This window comes from Pipistrellus hanaki (assembly GCF_964339955.1).
Source record: "Pipistrellus hanaki genome assembly, chromosome: 6".
NCBI lineage: Eukaryota > Metazoa > Chordata > Mammalia > Chiroptera > Vespertilionidae > Pipistrellus > Pipistrellus hanaki.
Genome location: NC_140508.1, coordinates 2,346,833 through 2,368,350, shown reverse-complemented (window position 1 = coordinate 2,368,350; position 21,518 = coordinate 2,346,833).

Below are 21,518 nucleotides of genomic sequence, written 5' to 3'. Positions count from 1 at the left end.
GTTTCTTTCTCTATTTCAATGGTATTCTGCCTGGTATAACACATTTACCACTCTAGTCTCCTTTTACTAAAGAATATAGGATTCATACAATGTTTCATGTCATCTTAACTTGAATTAAGGATTTCCCGGATCTTAGCTACCTTTTCTACATTAAGAACTGACTTGGAGAATCTCTTTCAGCAGTTCTAAACAAGTTCTCATCTGTTTACAGTCATTTTCACTGAATTATTCATGTTTTCATGTAGTTTCCTATATTCTGCCTTCTGGTCCAAGTATAAGCTTTCCCCACTTTATCAAACAACTTCCTACACACTGTTATGAACTGAGGCAGCTCGGGAACATTGTCCCTCAACTGTGTTATAGAGTGTAGTACTGCATTTCATTGAAGTGTAAGGCTTTCCAAAGCTGCCAAACGTGTTTCTTTCTTTATTTCAATGGTATTCTGCCTTGTATAACACACATTTACCACTCTAGTCTCCTTTAAGTAAAGAATATAGGATTCATACAGTGTTTCATGTCATCTTAGCTCGAATTAAGGAATTCCCGGATCTTAGCTACCTTTTCTACCCTAAGAACTGACTTGGAGAATCTCTTTGTGCTGTTCTAAACAAGTTCACATCTGTTTACACTCATTTTCTCTGAATTATCCATGTTTTCATGTAGTTTCCTATATTCTGCCTCTGGTCCAAGTATAAGCTTTGCCCACTTTATCAAACAACTTCCTACACACTGTTATGAACTGAGGCAGCTCGGGAACATTGTCTCTCAACTGTGTTATAGAGTGTAATGCTACATTTTAGTGAAGTGTAAGGCTTTCCAAAGCTGCCGAACGTCTTTCTTTCCTATTTCAATGGTATTCTGCCTTGTATAACACACATTTACCACTCTAGTCTCCTTTAAGTAAAGAATATAGGATTCATACAGTGTTTCATGTGATCTTAACTCGAATTAAGGATTTCCCGGATCTCAGCTACCTTTTGTACCCTAAGAACTGACTTGGAGAATCTCTTTGAGTTGTTCTAAACAAGTTCTCATCTGTTTACAGTCATTTTCTCTGAATTATCCATGTTTTCATGTAGTTTCCTATATTCTGCCTTCTGGTCCAAGTATAAGCTTTCCCCACTTTTTCAAACAACTTCCTACACACTGTTATGAACTGAGGCAACTCAGGAACATTGTCTCTCAACTGTGTTATAGAGTGTAGTACTACATTTCAGTGAAGTGTAAGGCTTTCCAAAGCTGCCGAACGTGTTTCTTTCTCTATTTCAATGGTATTCTGCCTGGTATAACACATTTACCACTCTAGTCTCCTTTTACTAAAGAATATAGGATTCATACAATGTTTCATGTCATCTTAACTTGAATTAAGGATTTCCCGGATCTTAGCTACCTTTTCTACATTAAGAACTGACTTGGAGAATCTCTTTCAGCAGTTCTAAACAAGTTCTCATCTGTTTACAGTCATTTTCACTGAATTATTCATGTTTTCATGTAGTTTCCTATATTCTGCCTTCTGGTCCAAGTATAAGCTTTCCCCACTTTATCAAACAACTTCCTACACACTGTTATGAACTGAGGCAGCTCGGGAACATTGTCCCTCAACTGTGTTATAGAGTGTAGTACTGCATTTCCTTGAAGTGTAAGGCTTTCCAAAGCTGCCAAACGTGTTTCTTTCTTTATTTCAATGGTATTCTGCCTTGTATAACACACATTTACCACTCTAGTCTCCTTTAAGTAAAGAATATAGGATTCATACAGTGTTTCATGTCATCTTAGCTCGAATTAAGGAATTCCCGGATCTTAGCTACCTTTTCTACCCTAAGAACTGACTTGGAGAATCTCTTTGTGCTGTTCTAAACAAGTTCACATCTGTTTACACTCATTTTCTCTGAATTATCCATGTTTTCATGTAGTTTCCTATATTCTGCCTCTGGTCCAAGTATAAGCTTTGCCCACTTTATCAAACAACTTCCTACACACTGTTATGAACTGAGGCAGCTCGGGAACATTGTCTCTCAACTGTGTTATAGAGTGTAGTACTACATTTCAGTGATGTGTAAGGATTTCCACAGCTGCCGAACGTGTTTCTTTCTCTATTTCAATGGTATTCTGCCTTGTATAACACACATTTACCACTCTAGTCTCCTTTAAGTAAAGAATATAGGATTCATACAGTGTTTCATGTGATCTTAACTCGAATTAAGGATTTTCCGGATCTTAGCTACCTTTACTACACTAAGAACTGATTTGGAGATTCTCTTTGAGCTGTTCTAAACAAGTTCTCATCTGTTTACAGTCATTTTCTCTGAATTATCCATGTTTTCATGTAGTTTCCTATATTCTGCCTTCTGGTCCAAGTATAAGCTTTGCCCACTTTATCAAACAACTTCCTACACACTGTTATGAACTGAGGCAGCTCGGGAACATTGTCCCTCAACTGTGTTATAGAGTGTAGTACTGCATTTCAGTGAAGTGTAAGGCTTTCCAAAGCTGCCAAACGTGTTTCTTTCTTTATTTCAATGGTATTCTGCCTTGTATAACACACATTTACCACTCTAATCTCCTTTAAGTAAAGAATATAGGATTCATGCAGTGTTTCATGTGATCTTAACTCGAATTAAGGATTTTCCAGATCTTAGCTACCTTTTCTACAGTAAGAACTGACTTGGAGAAGCTCTTTGAGCTGTTCTAAACAAGTTATCTGTTTATAGTCATTTTCTCTGAATTATCCATGTTTTCATGTCGTTTCCTATATTCTGCCTTCTGGTCCAAGTATAAGCTTTGCCCACTTTATCAAACAACTTCCTACACACTGTTATGAACTGAGGCAGCTCAGGAACATTGTCTCTCAACTGTGTTATAGAGTGTGGTACTATATTTCAGTGAAGTGTAAGGCTTTCCAAAGCTGCCGAACGTGTTTCTTTCTATATTTCAATTGCATTCTGCCTTGTATAACACACATTTACCACTCGAGTCTCCTTTAAGTAAAGAATATAGGATTCATACAGTGTTTCATGTGATCTTAACTCGAATTAAGGATTTCCTGGATCTTAGCTACCTTTTCTACACTAAGAACTTACTGGAGAATCTCTTTGAGCTGTTCTAAACAAGTTCTCATGTGTTTACAGTCATTTTCTCTGAATTATCCATGTTTTCAGGTAGTTTCCTATATTCTGCCTTCTGGTCCAAGTATAATCTTTGCCCACTTTATCAACAACTTCCTACACACTGTTATGAACTGAGGGAGCTCGGGAACATTGTCTCTCAACTGTGTTATAGAGTGTACTACTACATTTCAGTGAAGTTTAAGGCTTTTCAAAGCCGCCGAACGTGTTTCTTTCTCTATTTCAATGGTATTCTGCCTTGAATAACACACATTTTCCACTCTAGTCTCCTTTAAGTAAAGAATATAGGATTCATAAAGTGTTTCATGTGATCTTAACTCGAATTAAGGATTTCCCGGATCTTAGCTACCTTTTCTATACTAAGAACTGACTTGGAGAATCTCTTTGAGCTGTTCTAAACAAGTTATTAGTTTACAGTCATTTTCTCTGAATTATCCATGTTTTCATGTAGTTTCCTATATTCTGCCTTCTGGTCCAAGTATAAGCTTTGCCCACTTAATCAAAAAACTTCCTACACACTGTTATGAACTGAGGCAGCTCGGGAACATTGTTTCTCAACTGTGTTATAGAGTGTAGTGCTACATTTTAGTGAAGTGTAAGGCTTTCCAAAGCTGCCGAACGTGTTTCTTTCCTATTTCAATGGTATTCTGCCTTGTATAACACACATTTACCACTCTAGTCTCCTTTAAGTAAAGAATATAGGATTCATACAGTGTTTCATGTGATCTTAACTCGAATTAAGGATTTCCCGGATCTTAGCTACCTTTTCTACAGTAAGAACTGACTTGGAGAAGCTCTTTGAGCTGTTCTAAACAAGTTATCTGTTTATAGTCATTTTCTCTGAATTATCCATGTTTTCATGTAGTTTCCTATATTCTGCCGTCTGGTCCATGTATAAGCTTTGCCCACTTTATCAAACAACTTCCTACACACTGTTATGAACTGAGGCAGCTCGGGAACATTGTCTCTCATCTGTGTTATAGAGTGTAGTACTACATTTCAGTGAAGTGTAAGGCTTTCCAAAGCTGCCGAACGTGTTTCTTTGTCTATTACAATGGTATTCTGCCTGGTATAACACACATTTACCACTCTAGTCTCCTTTAAGTAAAGAATATAGGATTCATACAGTGTTTCATGTGATCTTAACTTGAATTAAGGATTTCCCGCATCTTAGCTATCTTTTCTACACTAAGAACTGACTTGGAGAATCTCTTTGAGCTGTTCTAAACAAGTTCTCATCTGTTTACAGTCATTTTCTCTGAATTATCCATATTTTCATGTATTTTCCTATATTCTGCCATCTGGTCCAAGTATAAGCTTTGCCCACTTTATCAAACAACTTCCGACACACTGTTATGAACTGAGGCAGCTCGGGCACATTGTCTCTCAACTGTGTTATAGAATGTAGTACTACATTTCAGTGAAGTGTAAGGCTTTCCAAAGCTGCCGAACGTGTTTCTTTCCCTATTTTAATGGTATTCTGCCTTGTATAACACATATTTACCACTCTAGTCTCCTTTAAGTAAAGAATATAGGATTCATACATTGTTTCATGTCATCTTAACTCGAATTAAGGATTTCCCGGATCTTAGCTACCTTTTCTACACTAAGAACTGACTTGGAGAAGCTCTTTGAGCTGTTCTAAACAAGTTATCTGTTTACAGTCATTTTCTCTGAATTATCCATGTTTTCATGTAGTTTCCTATATTCTGCCTTCTGGTCCAAGTATAAGCTTTGCCCACTTTATCAAACAACTTCCTACACACTGTTATGAACTGAGGCAGCTCAGGAACATTGTCTCTCAACTGTGTTATAGAGTGTTGTACTACATTTCAGTGAAGTGTAAGGCTTTCCAAAGCTGCCGAACGTGTTTCTTTCTCTATTTCAATGGTATTCTGCCTTGTGTAACACACATTTACCACTCTAGTCTCCTTTAAGTAAAGAATATAGGATTCATACAGTGTTTCATGTGATCTTAACTTGAATTTAGGATTTCCCGGATCTTAGCTACCTTTTCTACAGTAAGAACTGACTTGGAGAAGCTCTTTGAGCTGTTCTAAACAAGTTATCTGTTTATAGTCATTTTCTCTGAATTATCCATGTTTTCATGTAGTTTCCTATATTCTGCCTTCTGGTCCAAGTGTAAGCTTTGCCCACTTTATCAAACAACTTCCTACACACTGTTATGAACTGAGGCAGCTCAGGAACATTGTCTCTCAACTGTGTTATAGAGTGTGGTACTATATTTCAGTGAAGTGTAAGGATTTCCAAAGCTGCCGAACGTGTTTCTTTCTATATTTCAATTGCATTCTGCCTTGTATAACACACATTTACCACTCTAGTCTCCTTTAAGTAAAGAATATAGGATTCATACAGTGTTTCATGTGATCTTAACTCGAATTAAGGATTTCCTGGATCTTAGCTACCTTTTCTACACTAAGAACTTACTGGAGAATCTCTTTGAGCTGTTCTAAACAAGTTCTCATGTGTTTACAGTCATTTTCTCTGAATTATCCATGTTTTCAGGTAGTTTCCTATATTCTGCCTTCTGGTCCAAGTATAAGCTTTGCCCACTTTATCAAACAACTTCCTACACACTGTTATGAACTGAGGCAGCTCAGGAACATTGTCTCTCAACTGTGTTATAGAGTGTAGTACTACATTTCAGTGAAGTGTAAGGCTTTCCAAAGCTGCCGAACGTGTTTCTTTCTCTATTTCAATGGTATTCTGCCTTGTATAACACACATTTACCACTCTAGTCTTTTTTAAGTAAAGAATATAGGATTCATACAGTGTTTTTTCTCATCTTAACTCGAATTAAGGATTTCCCGGATCTTAGCTAACTTTTCTACACTAAGAACTGACTTGGAGAATCTCTTTCAGCTGTTGTAAACAACTTCTCATCTGTTTACAGTCATTTTCTCTGAATTATCCATGTTTTCCTGTAGTTTCCTATATTCTGCCTTCTGGTACAAGTATAAGCTTTGCCCACTTAATCAAACAACTTCCTACACACTGTTATGAACTGAGGCAGCTCGGGAACATTGTCTCTCAACTGTGTTATAGAGTGTAGTGCTACATTTTAGTGAAGTGTAAGGCTTTCCAAAGCTGCTGAACGTGTTTCTTTCCTATTTCAATGGTATTCTGCCTTGTATAACACACAGTTACCACTCTAGTCTCCTTTAAGTAAAGAATATATGATTCATACAGTGTTTCATGTGATCTTAACTCGAATTAAGGATTTCCCAGATCTTAGCTACATTTTCTACACTAAGAACTTACTGAAGAATCTCATTGAGCTGTTCTAAACAAGTTCTCATCAGTTTACAGTCATTTTCTCTGAATTATCCACGTTTTCAGGTAGTTTCCTATATTCTGCCTTCTGGTCCAAGTATAATCTTTGCCCACTTTATCAAACAACTTCCTACACACTGTTATGAACTGAGGCAGCTCGGGAACATTATCTCTCAACTGTGTTACAGAGTTTAGTGTTACATTTCAGTGAAGTGTAAGGCTTTCCAAAGCTGCCGAACGTGTTTCTTTCTCTATTTCAATGGTATTCTGCCTTGTATTACACACATTTACCACTCTAGTCTCCTTTAAGTAAAGAATATAGGATTCATACAGTGTTTCATGTGATCTTAACTCGAATTAAGGATTTCCCGGATCTTAGCTACCTTTTCTACACTAAGAACTGACTTGGAGAAGCTCTTTGAGCTGTTTTAAACAAGTTATCTGTTTACAGTCATTTTCGCTGAATTATCCATGTTTTCATGTAGTTTCCTATATTCTGCCTTCTGGTCCAAGTATAAGCTTTGCCCACTTTATCAAACAACTTCCTACACACTGTTATGAACTGAGGCAGCTCAGGAACATTGTCTCTCAACTGTGTTATAGAGTGTAGTACTACATTTCAGTGAAGTGTAAGGCTTTCCAAAGCTGCCGAACGTGTTTCTTTCTCTATTCCAATGGTATTCTGCCTTGTATAACACACATTTACCACTCTAGTCTCCTTTAAGTAAAGAATATAGGATTCATACAGTGTTTCATGTGATCTTAACTCGAAATAAGGATTTCCCGGATCTTAGCTACTTTTACTACACTAAGAACTGACTGGAGAATCTCTTTGAGCTGCTCTAAACAAGTTCTCATCTGTTTACAGTCATTTTCTCTGAATTATCCATGTTTTCATGTAGTTTCATATATTCTGCCTTCTGGTCCAAGTATAAGCTTTGCCCACTTTATCAAACAACTTCCTACACACTGTTATGAACTGAGGCAGCTAGGGAACATTGTCTCTCAACTGTGTTATAGAGTGTAGTACTACATTTCAGTGAAGTGTAAGGCTTTCCAAAGCTGCCGAACGTGTTTCTTTCTCTATTTCAATGGTATTCTGCCTTGTATAACACACATTTACCACTCTAGTCTCCTTTAAGTAAAGAATATAGGATTCATACAGTGTTTCATGTGATCTTAACTGGAATTAAGGATTTTCCGGATCGTAGCTACCTTTACTACACTAAGAACTGACTTGGAGAATCTCTTTGAGCTGTTCTAAACAAGTTCTCATCTGTTTACAGTCATTTTCTCTGAATTATCCATGTTTTCATGTAGTTTCCTATATTCTGCCTTCTGGTCCAAGTATAAGCTTTGCCCACTTTATCAAACAACTTCCTACACACTGTTATGAACTGAGGCAGCTCAGAAACATTGTCTCTCAACTGTGTTATAGAGTGTAGTACTACATTTCAGTGAAGTGTAAGGCTTTCCAAAGCTGCCGAACGTGTTTCTTTCTCTATTTCAATGGTATTCTGCCTTGTATAACACACATTTACCACTCTAGTCTTTTTTAAGTAAAGAATATAGGATTCATACAGTGTTTCTTCTCATCTTAACTCGAATTAAGGATTTCCCGGATCTTAGCTACCTTTTCTACACTAAGAACTGACTTGGAGAATCTCTTTCAGCTGTTGTAAACAACTTCTCATCTGTTTACAGTCATTTTCTCTGAATTATCCATGTTTTCCTGTAGTTTCCTATATTCTGCCTTCTGGTACAAGTATAATCTTTGCCCACTTTATCAAACAACTTCCTACACACTGTTATGAACTGAGGCAGCTCGGGAACATTATCTCTCAACTGTGTTACAGAGTTTAGTGTTACATTTCAGTGAAGTGTAAGGCTTTCCAAAGCTGCCGAACGTGTTTCTTTCTCTATTTCAATGGTATTCTGCCTTGTATAACACACATTTACCACTCTAGTCTCCTTTAAGTAAAGAATATAGGATTCATACAGTGTTACATGTCATCTTAACTCGAATTAAGGATTTCCCGGATCTTAGCTACCTTTTCTACACTAAGAACTGACTTGGAGAAGCTCTTTGAGCTGTTCTAAACAAGTTATCTGTTTACAGTCATTTTCTCTGAATTATCCATGTTTTCTTGTAGTTTCCTATATTCTGCCTTCTGGTCCAAGTGTAAGCTTTGCCCACTTTCTCAAACAACTTCCTACACACCGTTATGAACTGAGGCAGCTCAGGAACATTGTCTCTCAACTGTGTTATAGAGTGTAGTACTACATTTCAGTGAAGTGTAAGGCTTTGCAAAGCTGCCGAACGTGTTTCTTTCTCTATTTCAATGGTATTCTGCCTTGTATAACACACATTTACCACTCTAGTCTCCTTTAAGTAAAGAATATAGGATTCATACAGTGTTTCATGTGATCTTAACTCGAATTAAGGATTTTCCGGATCGTAGCTACCTTTACTACACTAAGAACTGACTTGGAGAATCTTTTTGAGCTGTTCCAAACAAGTTCTCATATGTTTACAGTCATTTTCTCTGAATTATACATGTTTTCATGTAGTTTCCTATATTCTGCCTTCTGGTCCAAGTATAAGCTTTGCCCACTTTATCAAAAAACTTCCTACACACTGTTATGAACTGAGGCAGCTCGGGATCATTGTCCCTCAACTGTGTTATAGAGTGTAGTACTGCATTTCAGTGAAGTGTAAGGCTTTCCAAAGCTGCCGAACGTGTTTATTTCTCTATTTCAATGGTATTCTGCCTTGTATAACACACATTTACCACTCTAGTCTCCTTTAAGTAAAGAATATAGGATTCATACAGTGTTTCATGTGATCTTAACTCGAATTAAGGATTTCCCGGATCTTAGCTACCTTTTCTACACTAAGAACTGACTTGGAGAAGCTCTTTGAGCTGTTTTAAACAAGTTATCTGTTTACAGTTATTTTCGCTGAATTATCCATGTTTTCATGTAGTTTCCTATATTCTGCCTTCTGGTCCAAGTATAAGCTTTGCCCACTTTATCAAACAACTTCCTACACACTGTTATGAACTGAGGCAGCTCAGGAACATTGTCTCTCAACTGTGTTATAGAGTGTAGTACTACATTTCAGTGAAGTGTAAGGCTTTCCAAAGCTGCCGAACGTGTTTCTTTCTCTATTCCAATGGTATTCTGCCTTGTATAACACACATTTACCACTCTAGTCTCCTTTAAGTAAAGAATATAGGATTCATACAGTGTTTCATGTGATCTTAACTCGAATTAAGGATTTCCCGGATCTTAGCTACATTTTCTACACTAAGAACTTACTGAAGAATCTCATTGAGCTGTTCTAAACAAGTTCTCATCAGTTTACAGTCATTTTCTCTGAATTATCCACGTTTTCAGGTAGTTTCCTATATTCTGCCTTCTGGTCCAAGTACAATCTTTGCCCACTTTATCAAACAACTTCCTACACACTGTTATGAACTGAGGCAGCTCGGGAACATTATCTCTCAACTGTGTTACAGAGTTTAGTGTTACATTTCAGTGAAGTGTAAGGCTTTCCAAAGCAGCCGAACGTGTTTCTTTCTCTATTTCAATGGTATTCTGCCTTGTATAACACACATTTACCACTCTAGTCTCCTTTAAGTAAAGAATATAGGATTCATACAGTGTTACATGTCATCTTAACTCGAATTAAGGATTTCCCGGATCTTAGCTACCTTTTCTACACTAAGAACTGACTTGGAGAAGCTCTTTGAGCTGTTCTAAACAAGTTATCTGTTTACAGTCATTTTCTCTGAATTATCCATGTTTTCTTGTAGTTTCCTATATTCTGCCTTCTGGTCCAAGTGTAAGCTTTCCCCACTTTATCAAACAACTTCCTACACACTGTTATGAACTGAGGCAGCTCAGGAACATTGTCTCTCAACTGTGTTATAGAGTGTAGTACTACATTTCAGTGAAGTGTAAGGCTTTCCAAAGCTGCCGAACGTGTTTCTTTCTCTATTTCAATGGTATTCTGCCTTGTATAACACACATTTACCACTCTAGTCTCCTTTAAGTAAAGAATATAGGATTCATACAGTGTTTCATGTGATCTTAACTCGAATTAAGGATTTTCCAGATCGTAGCTACCTTTACTACACTAAGAACTGACTTGGAGAATCTCTTTGAGCTGTTCTAAACAAGTTCTCATATGTTTACAGTCATTTTCTCTGAATTATACATGTTTTCATGTAGTTTCCTATATTCTGCCTTCTGGTCCAAGTATAAGCTTTGCCCACTTTATCAAACAACTTCCTACACACTGTTATGAACTGAGGCAGCTCGGGATCATTGTCCCTTAACTGTGTTATAGAGTGTAGTACTGCATTTCAGTGAAGTGTAAGGCTTTCCAAAGCTGCCGAACGTGTTTATTTCTCTATTTCAATGGTATTGTGCCTTGTGTAACACACATTTACCACTCTAGTCTCCTTTAAGTAAAGAATATAGGATTCATACAGTGTTTCATGTGATCTTAACTCGAATTAAGGATTTCCCCTATCTTAGCTACCTTTACTACACTAAGAACTGACTTGGAGAATCTCTTTGAGCTGTTCTAAACAAGTTCTCATCTGTTTACAGTCATTTTCTCTGAATTATCCATATTTTCATGTAGTTTCCTATATTCTGCCTTCTGGTCCAAGTATAAGCTTTGCCCACTTTATCTAACAACTTCCTACACACTGTTATTAACTGAGGCAGCTCGGGAACATTGTCCCTCAACTGTGTTATAGAGTGTAGTACTGCATTTCAGTGAAGTGTAAGGCTTTCCAAAGCTGCCGAACGTGTTTCTTTCTCTATTTCAATGGTATTCTGCCTTGTATAACACACATTTACCACTCTAGTCTCCGTTAAGTAAAGAATATAGGATTCATACAGTGTTTCATGTGATCTTAACTCGAATTAAGGATTTCCCGGATCTTAGCTACCTTTTCTACAGTAAGAACTGACTTGGAGAATTTCTTTGAGCTGTTCTAAACAAGTTCTCATCTGTTTACAGTCATTTTCTCTGAATTATCCATGTTTTCATGTAGTTTCCTATATTCTGCCTTCTGGTCCAAGTATAAGCTTTGCCCACTTTATCAAACAACTTCCTACACACTGGTATGAACTGAGGCAGCTCGGGAACATTGTCTCTCAACGGTGTTACAGAGTGTAGTACTACATTTCAGTGAAGTGTAAGGCTTTCCAAAGCTGCCGAACGTGTTTCTTTCTATATTTCAATTGCATTCTGCCTTGTATAACACACATTTACCACTCTAGTCTCCTTTAAGTAAAGAATATAGGATTCATACAGTGTTTCATGTGATCTTAACTCGAATTAAGGATTTCCTGGATCTTAGCTACCTTTTCTACACTAAGAACTTACTGGAGAATCTCTTTGAGCTGTTCTAAACAAGTTCTCATGTGTTTACAGTCATTTTCTCTGAATTATCCATGTTTTCAGGTAGTTTCCTATATTCTGCCTTATGGTCCAAGTATAATCTTTGCCCACTTTATCAAACAACTTCCTACACACTGTTATGAACAGAGGGAGCTCGGGAACATTGTCTCTCAACTGTGTTTTAGAGTGTAGTACTACATTTCAGTGAAGTTTAAGGCTTTCCAAAGCTGCCGAACGTGTTTCTTTCTCTATTTCAATGGTATTCTGCCTTGTGTAACACACATTTACCACTCTAGTCTCCTTTAAGTAAAGAATATAGGATTCATACAGTGTTTCATGTGATCTTAACTCGAATTAAGGATTTCCCGGATCTCAGCTACCTTTTGTACCCTAAGAACTGACTTGGAGAATCTCTTTGAGTTGTTCTAAACAAGTTCTCATCTGTTTACAGTCATTTTCTCTGAATTATCCATGTTTTCATGTAGTTTCCTATATTCTGCCTTATGGTCCAAGTATAAGCTTTCCCCACTTTTTCAAACAACTTCCTACACACTGTTATGAACTGAGGCAACTCAGGAACATTGTCTCTCAACTGTGTTATAGAGTGTAGTACTACATTTCAGTGAAGTGTAAGGCTTTCCAAAGCTGCCGAACGTGTTTCTTTCTCTATTTCAATGGTATTCTGCCTGGTATAACACATTTACCACTCTAGTCTCCTTTTACTAAAGAATATAGGATTCATACAATGTTTCATGTCATCTTAACTTGAATTAAGGATTTCCCGGATCTTAGCTACCTTTTCTACACTAAGAACTTACTAGAGAATCTCTTTGAGCTGTTCTAAACAAGTTCTCATCTGTTTACAGTCATTTTCTCTGAATTATCCATGTTTTCATGTAGTTTTCTATATTCTGCCTTCTGGTCCAAGTATAAGCTTTCCCCACTTTATCAAACAACTTCCTACACACTGTTATGAACTGAGGCAGCTCAGGAACATTGTCTCTCAACTGTGTTATAGAGTGTAATGCTACATTTTAGTGAAGTGTAAGGCTTTCCAAAGCTGCCGAACGTCTTTCTTTCCTATTTCAATGGTATTCTGCCTTGTATAACACACATTTACCACTCTAGTCTCCTTTAAGTAAAGAATATAGGATTCATACAGTGTTTCATGTGATCTTAACTCGAATTAAGGATTTCCCGGATCTCAGCTACCTTTTGTACCCTAAGAACTGACTTGGAGAATCTCTTTGAGTTGTTCTAAACAAGTTCTCATCTGTTTACAGTCATTTTCTCTGAATTATCCATGTTTTCATGTAGTTTCCTATATTCTGCCTTCTGGTCCAAGTATAAGCTTTCCCCACTTTTTCAAACAACTTCCTACACACTGTTATGAACTGAGGCAACTCAGGAACATTGTCTCTCAACTGTGTTATAGAGTGTAGTACTACATTTCAGTGAAGTGTAAGGCTTTCCAAAGCTGCCGAACGTGTTTCTTTCTCTATTTCAATGGTATTCTGCCTGGTATAACACATTTACCACTCTAGTCTCCTTTTACTAAAGAATATAGGATTCATACAATGTTTCATGTCATCTTAACTTGAATTAAGGATTTCCCGGATCTTAGCTACCTTTTCTACATTAAGAACTGACTTGGAGAATCTCTTTCAGCAGTTCTAAACAAGTTCTCATCTGTTTACAGTCATTTTCACTGAATTATTCATGTTTTCATGTAGTTTCCTATATTCTGCCTTCTGGTCCAAGTATAAGCTTTCCCCACTTTATCAAACAACTTCCTACACACTGTTATGAACTGAGGCAGCTCGGGAACATTGTCCCTCAACTGTGTTATAGAGTGTAGTACTGCATTTCATTGAAGTGTAAGGCTTTCCAAAGCTGCCAAACGTGTTTCTTTCTTTATTTCAATGGTATTCTGCCTTGTATAACACACATTTACCACTCTAGTCTCCTTTAAGTAAAGAATATAGGATTCATACAGTGTTTCATGTCATCTTAGCTCGAATTAAGGAATTCCCGGATCTTAGCTACCTTTTCTACCCTAAGAACTGACTTGGAGAATCTCTTTGTGCTGTTCTAAACAAGTTCACATCTGTTTACACTCATTTTCTCTGAATTATCCATGTTTTCATGTAGTTTCCTATATTCTGCCTCTGGTCCAAGTATAAGCTTTGCCCACTTTATCAAACAACTTCCTACACACTGTTATGAACTGAGGCAGCTCGGGAACATTGTCTCTCAACTGTGTTATAGAGTGTAATGCTACATTTTAGTGAAGTGTAAGGCTTTCCAAAGCTGCCGAACGTCTTTCTTTCCTATTTCAATGGTATTCTGCCTTGTATAACACACATTTACCACTCTAGTCTCCTTTAAGTAAAGAATATAGGATTCATACAGTGTTTCATGTGATCTTAACTCGAATTAAGGATTTCCCGGATCTCAGCTACCTTTTGTACCCTAAGAACTGACTTGGAGAATCTCTTTGAGTTGTTCTAAACAAGTTCTCATCTGTTTACAGTCATTTTCTCTGAATTATCCATGTTTTCATGTAGTTTCCTATATTCTGCCTTCTGGTCCAAGTATAAGCTTTCCCCACTTTTTCAAACAACTTCCTACACACTGTTATGAACTGAGGCAACTCAGGAACATTGTCTCTCAACTGTGTTATAGAGTGTAGTACTACATTTCAGTGAAGTGTAAGGCTTTCCAAAGCTGCCGAACGTGTTTCTTTCTCTATTTCAATGGTATTCTGCCTGGTATAACACATTTACCACTCTAGTCTCCTTTTACTAAAGAATATAGGATTCATACAATGTTTCATGTCATCTTAACTTGAATTAAGGATTTCCCGGATCTTAGCTACCTTTTCTACATTAAGAACTGACTTGGAGAATCTCTTTCAGCAGTTCTAAACAAGTTCTCATCTGTTTACAGTCATTTTCACTGAATTATTCATGTTTTCATGTAGTTTCCTATATTCTGCCTTCTGGTCCAAGTATAAGCTTTCCCCACTTTATCAAACAACTTCCTACACACTGTTATGAACTGAGGCAGCTCGGGAACATTGTCCCTCAACTGTGTTATAGAGTGTAGTACTGCATTTCATTGAAGTGTAAGGCTTTCCAAAGCTGCCAAACGTGTTTCTTTCTTTATTTCAATGGTATTCTGCCTTGTATAACACACATTTACCACTCTAGTCTCCTTTAAGTAAAGAATATAGGATTCATACAGTGTTTCATGTCATCTTAGCTCGAATTAAGGAATTCCCGGATCTTAGCTACCTTTTCTACCCTAAGAACTGACTTGGAGAATCTCTTTGTGCTGTTCTAAACAAGTTCACATCTGTTTACACTCATTTTCTCTGAATTATCCATGTTTTCATGTAGTTTCCTATATTCTGCCTCTGGTCCAAGTATAAGCTTTGCCCACTTTATCAAACAACTTCCTACACACTGTTATGAACTGAGGCAGCTCGGGAACATTGTCTCTCAACTGTGTTATAGAGTGTAATGCTACATTTTAGTGAAGTGTAAGGCTTTCCAAAGCTGCCGAACGTCTTTCTTTCCTATTTCAATGGTATTCTGCCTTGTATAACACACATTTACCACTCTAGTCTCCTTTAAGTAAAGAATATAGGATTCATACAGTGTTTCATGTGATCTTAACTCGAATTAAGGATTTCCCGGATCTCAGCTACCTTTTGTACCCTAAGAACTGACTTGGAGAATCTCTTTGAGTTGTTCTAAACAAGTTCTCATCTGTTTACAGTCATTTTCTCTGAATTATCCATGTTTTCATGTAGTTTCCTATATTCTGCCTTCTGGTCCAAGTATAAGCTTTCCCCACTTTTTCAAACAACTTCCTACACACTGTTATGAACTGAGGCAACTCAGGAACATTGTCTCTCAACTGTGTTATAGAGTGTAGTACTACATTTCAGTGAAGTGTAAGGCTTTCCAAAGCTGCCGAACGTGTTTCTTTCTCTATTTCAATGGTATTCTGCCTGGTATAACACATTTACCACTCTAGTCTCCTTTTACTAAAGAATATAGGATTCATACAATGTTTCATGTCATCTTAACTTGAATTAAGGATTTCCCGGATCTTAGCTACCTTTTCTACATTAAGAACTGACTTGGAGAATCTCTTTCAGCAGTTCTAAACAAGTTCTCATCTGTTTACAGTCATTTTCACTGAATTATTCATGTTTTCATGTAGTTTCCTATATTCTGCCTTCTGGTCCAAGTATAAGCTTTCCCCACTTTATCAAACAACTTCCTACACACTGTTATGAACTGAGGCAGCTCGGGAACATTGTCCCTCAACTGTGTTATAGAGTGTAGTACTGCATTTCATTGAAGTGTAAGGCTTTCCAAAGCTGCCAAACGTGTTTCTTTCTTTATTTCAATGGTATTCTGCCTTGTATAACACACATTTACCACTCTAGTCTCCTTTAAGTAAAGAATATAGGATTCATACAGTGTTTCATGTCATCTTAGCTCAAATTAAGGAATTCCCGGATCTTAGCTACCTTTTCTACCCTAAGAACTGACTTGGAGAATCTCTTTGTGCTGTTCTAAACAAGTTCACATCTGTTTACACTCATTTTCTCTGAATTATCCATGTTTTCATGTAGTTTCCTATATTCTGCCTCTGGTCCAAGTATAAGCTTTGCCCACTTTATCAAACAACTTCCTACACACTGTTATGAACTGAGGCAGCTCGGGAACATTGTCTCTCAACTGTGTTATAGAGTGTAATGCTACATTTTAGTGAAGTGTAAGGCTTTCCAAAGCTGCCGAACGTCTTTCTTTCCTATTTCAATGGTATTCTGCCTTGTATAACACACATTTACCACTCTAGTCTCCTTTAAGTAAAGAATATAGGATTCATACAGTGTTTCATGTGATCTTAACTCGAATTAAGGATTTCCCGGATCTCAGCTACCTTTTGTACCCTAAGAACTGACTTGGAGAATCTCTTTGAGTTGTTCTAAACAAGTTCTCATCTGTTTACAGTCATTTTCTCTGAATTATCCATGTTTTCATGTAGTTTCCTATATTCTGCCTTCTGGTCCAAGTATAAGCTTTCCCCACTTTTTCAAACAACTTCCTACACACTGTTATGAACTGAGGCAACTCAGGAACATTGTCTCTCAACTGTGTTATAGAGTGTAGTACTACATTTCAGTGAAGTGTAAGGCTTTCCAAAGCTGCCGAACGTGTTTCTTTCTCTATTTCAATGGTATTCTGCCTGGTATAACACATTTACCACTCTAGTCTCCTTTTACTAAAGAATATAGGATTCATACAATGTTTCATGTCATCTTAACTTGAATTAAGGATTTCCCGGATCTTAGCTACCTTTTCTACATTAAGAACTGACTTGGAGAATCTCTTTCAGCAGTTCTAAACAAGTTCTCATCTGTTTACAGTCATTTTCACTGAATTATTCATGTTTTCATGTAGTTTCCTATATTCTGCCTTCTGGTCCAAGTATAAGCTTTCCCCACTTTATCAAACAACTTCCTACACACTGTTATGAACTGAGGCAGCTCGGGAACATTGTCCCTCAACTGTGTTATAGAGTGTAGTACTGCATTTCCTTGAAGTGTAAGGCTTTCCAAAGCTGCCAAACGTGTTTCTTTCTTTATTTCAATGGTATTCTGCCTTGTATAACACACATTTACCACTCTAGTCTCCTTTAAGTAAAGAATATAGGATTCATACAGTGTTTCATGTCATCTTAGCTCGAATTAAGGAATTCCCGGATCTTAGCTACCTTTTCTACCCTAAGAACTGACTTGGAGAATCTCTTTGTGCTGTTCTAAACAAGTTCACATCTGTTTACACTCATTTTCTCTGAATTATCCATGTTTTCATGTAGTTTCCTATATTCTGCCTCTGGTCCAAGTATAAGCTTTGCCCACTTTATCAAACAACTTCCTACACACTGTTATGAACTGAGGCAGCTCGGGAACATTGTCTCTCAACTGTGTTATAGAGTGTAGTACTACATTTCAGTGATGTGTAAGGATTTCCACAGCTGCCGAACGTGTTTCTTTCTCTATTTCAATGGTATTCTGCCTTGTATAACACACATTTACCACTCTAGTCTCCTTTAAGTAAAGAATATAGGATTCATACAGTGTTTCATGTGATCTTAACTCGAATTAAGGATTTTCCGGATCTTAGCTACCTTTACTACACTAAGAACTGATTTGGAGATTCTCTTTGAGCTGTTCTAAACAAGTTCTCATCTGTTTACAGTCATTTTCTCTGAATTATCCATGTTTTCATGTAGTTTCCTATATTCTGCCTTCTGGTCCAAGTATAAGCTTTGCCCACTTTATCAAACAACTTCCTACACACTGTTATGAACTGAGGCAGCTCGGGAACATTGTCCCTCAACTGTGTTATAGAGTGTAGTACTGCATTTCAGTGAAGTGTAAGGCTTTCCAAAGCTGCCAAACGTGTTTCTTTCTTTATTTCAATGGTATTCTGCCTTGTATAACACACATTTACCACTCTAATCTCCTTTAAGTAAAGAATATAGGATTCATGCAGTGTTTCATGTGATCTTAACTCGAATTAAGGATTTTCCAGATCTTAGCTACCTTTTCTACAGTAAGAACTGACTTGGAGAAGCTCTTTGAGCTGTTCTAAACAAGTTATCTGTTTATAGTCATTTTCTCTGAATTATCCATGTTTTCATGTCGTTTCCTATATTCTGCCTTCTGGTCCAAGTATAAGCTTTGCCCACTTTATCAAACAACTTCCTACACACTGTTATGAACTGAGGCAGCTCAGGAACATTGTCTCTCAACTGTGTTATAGAGTGTGGTACTATATTTCAGTGAAGTGTAAGGCTTTCCAAAGCTGCCGAACGTGTTTCTTTCTATATTTCAATTGCATTCTGCCTTGTATAACACACATTTACCACTCGAGTCTCCTTTAAGTAAAGAATATAGGATTCATACAGTGTTTCATGTGATCTTAACTCGAATTAAGGATTTCCTGGATCTTAGCTACCTTTTCTACACTAAGAACTTACTGGAGAATCTCTTTGAGCTGTTCTAAACAAGTTCTCATGTGTTTACAGTCATTTTCTCTGAATTATCCATGTTTTCAGGTAGTTTCCTATATTCTGCCTTCTGGTCCAAGTATAATCTTTGCCCACTTTATCAACAACTTCCTACACACTGTTATGAACTGAGGGAGCTCGGGAACATTGTCTCTCAACTGTGTTATAGAGTGTACTACTACATTTCAGTGAAGTTTAAGGCTTTTCAAAGCCGCCGAACGTGTTTCTTTCTCTATTTCAATGGTATTCTGCCTTGAATAACACACATTTTCCACTCTAGTCTCCTTTAAGTAAAGAATATAGGATTCATAAAGTGTTTCATGTGATCTTAACTCGAATTAAGGATTTCCCGGATCTTAGCTACCTTTTCTATACTAAGAACTGACTTGGAGAATCTCTTTGAGCTGTTCTAAACAAGTTATTAGTTTACAGTCATTTTCTCTGAATTATCCATGTTTTCATGTAGTTTCCTATATTCTGCCTTCTGGTCCAAGTATAAGCTTTGCCCACTTAATCAAAAAACTTCCTACACACTGTTATGAACTGAGGCAGCTCGGGAACATTGTTTCTCAACTGTGTTATAGAGTGTAGTGCTACATTTTAGTGAAGTGTAAGGCTTTCCAAAGCTGCCGAACGTGTTTCTTTCCTATTTCAATGGTATTCTGCCTTGTATAACACACATTTACCACTCTAGTCTCCTTTAAGTAAAGAATATAGGATTCATACAGTGTTTCATGTGATCTTAACTCGAATTAAGGATTTCCCGGATCTTAGCTACCTTTTCTACAGTAAGAACTGACTTGGAGAAGCTCTTTGAGCTGTTCTAAACAAGTTATCTGTTTATAGTCATTTTCTCTGAATTATCCATGTTTTCATGTAGTTTCCTATATTCTGCCGTCTGGTCCATGTATAAGCTTTGCCCACTTTATCAAACAACTTCCTACACACTGTTATGAACTGAGGCAGCTCGGGAACATTGTCTCTCATCTGTGTTATAGAGTGTAGTACTACATTTCAGTGAAGTGTAAGGCTTTCCAAAGCTGCCGAACGTGTTTCTTTGTCTATTACAATGGTATTCTGCCTGGTATAACACACATTTACCACTCTAGTCTCCTTTAAGTAAAGAATATAGGATTCATACAGTGTTTCATGTGATCTTAACTTGAATTAAGGATTTCCCGCATCTTAGCTATCTTTTCTACACTAAGAACTGACTTGGAGAATCTCTTTGAGCTGTTCTAAACAAGTTCTCATCTGTTTACAGTCATTTTCTCTGAATTATCCATATTTTCATGTATTTTCCTATATTCTGCCATCTGGTCCAAGTATAAGCTTTGCCCACTTTATCAAACAACTTCCGACACACTGTTATGAACTGAGGCAGCTCGGGCACATTGTCTCTCAACTGTGTTATAGAATGTAGTACTACATTTCAGTGAAGTGTAAGGCTTTCCAAAGCTGCCGAACGTGTTTCTTTCCCTATTTTAATGGTATTCTGCCTTGTATAACACATATTTACCACTCTAGTCTCCTTTAAGTAAAGAATATAGGATTCATACATTGTTTCATGTCATCTTAACTCGAATTAAGGATTTCCCGGATCTTAGCTACCTTTTCTACACTAAGAACTGACTTGGAGAAGCTCTTTGAGCTGTTCTAAACAAGTTATCTGTTTACAGTCATTTTCTCTGAATTATCCATGTTTTCATGTAGTTTCCTATATTCTGCCTTCTGGTCCAAGTATAAGCTTTGCCCACTTTATCAAACAACTTCCTACACACTGTTATGAACTGAGGCAGCTCAGGAACATTGTCTCTCAACTGTGTTATAGAGTGTTGTACTACATTTCAGTGAAGTGTAAGGCTTTCCAAAGCTGCCGAACGTGTTTCTTTCTCTATTTCAATGGTATTCTGCCTTGTGTAACACACATTTACCACTCTAGTCTCCTTTAAGTAAAGAATATAGGATTCATACAGTGTTTCATGTGATCTTAACTTGAATTTAGGATTTCCCGGATCTTAGCTACCTTTTCTACAGTAAGAACTGACTTGGAGAAGCTCTTTGAGCTGTTCTAAACAAGTTATCTGTTTATAGTCATTTTCTCTGAATTATCCATGTTTTCATGTAGTTTCCTATATTCTGCCTTCTGGTCCAAGTGTAAGCTTTGCCCACTTTATCAAACAACTTCCTACACACTGTTATGAACTGAGGCAGCTCAGGAACATTGTCTCTCAACTGTGTTATAGAGTGTGGTACTATATTTCAGTGAAGTGTAAGGATTTCCAAAGCTGCCGAACGTGTTTCTTTCTATATTTCAATTGCATTCTGCCTTGTATAACACACATTTACCACTCTAGTCTCCTTTAAGTAAAGAATATAGGATTCATACAGTGTTTCATGTGATCTTAACTCGAATTAAGGATTTCCTGGATCTTAGCTACCTTTTCTACACTAAGAACTTACTGGAGAATCTCTTTGAGCTGTTCTAAACAAGTTCTCATGTGTTTACAGTCATTTTCTCTGAATTATCCATGTTTTCAGGTAGTTTCCTATATTCTGCCTTCTGGTCCAAGTATAAG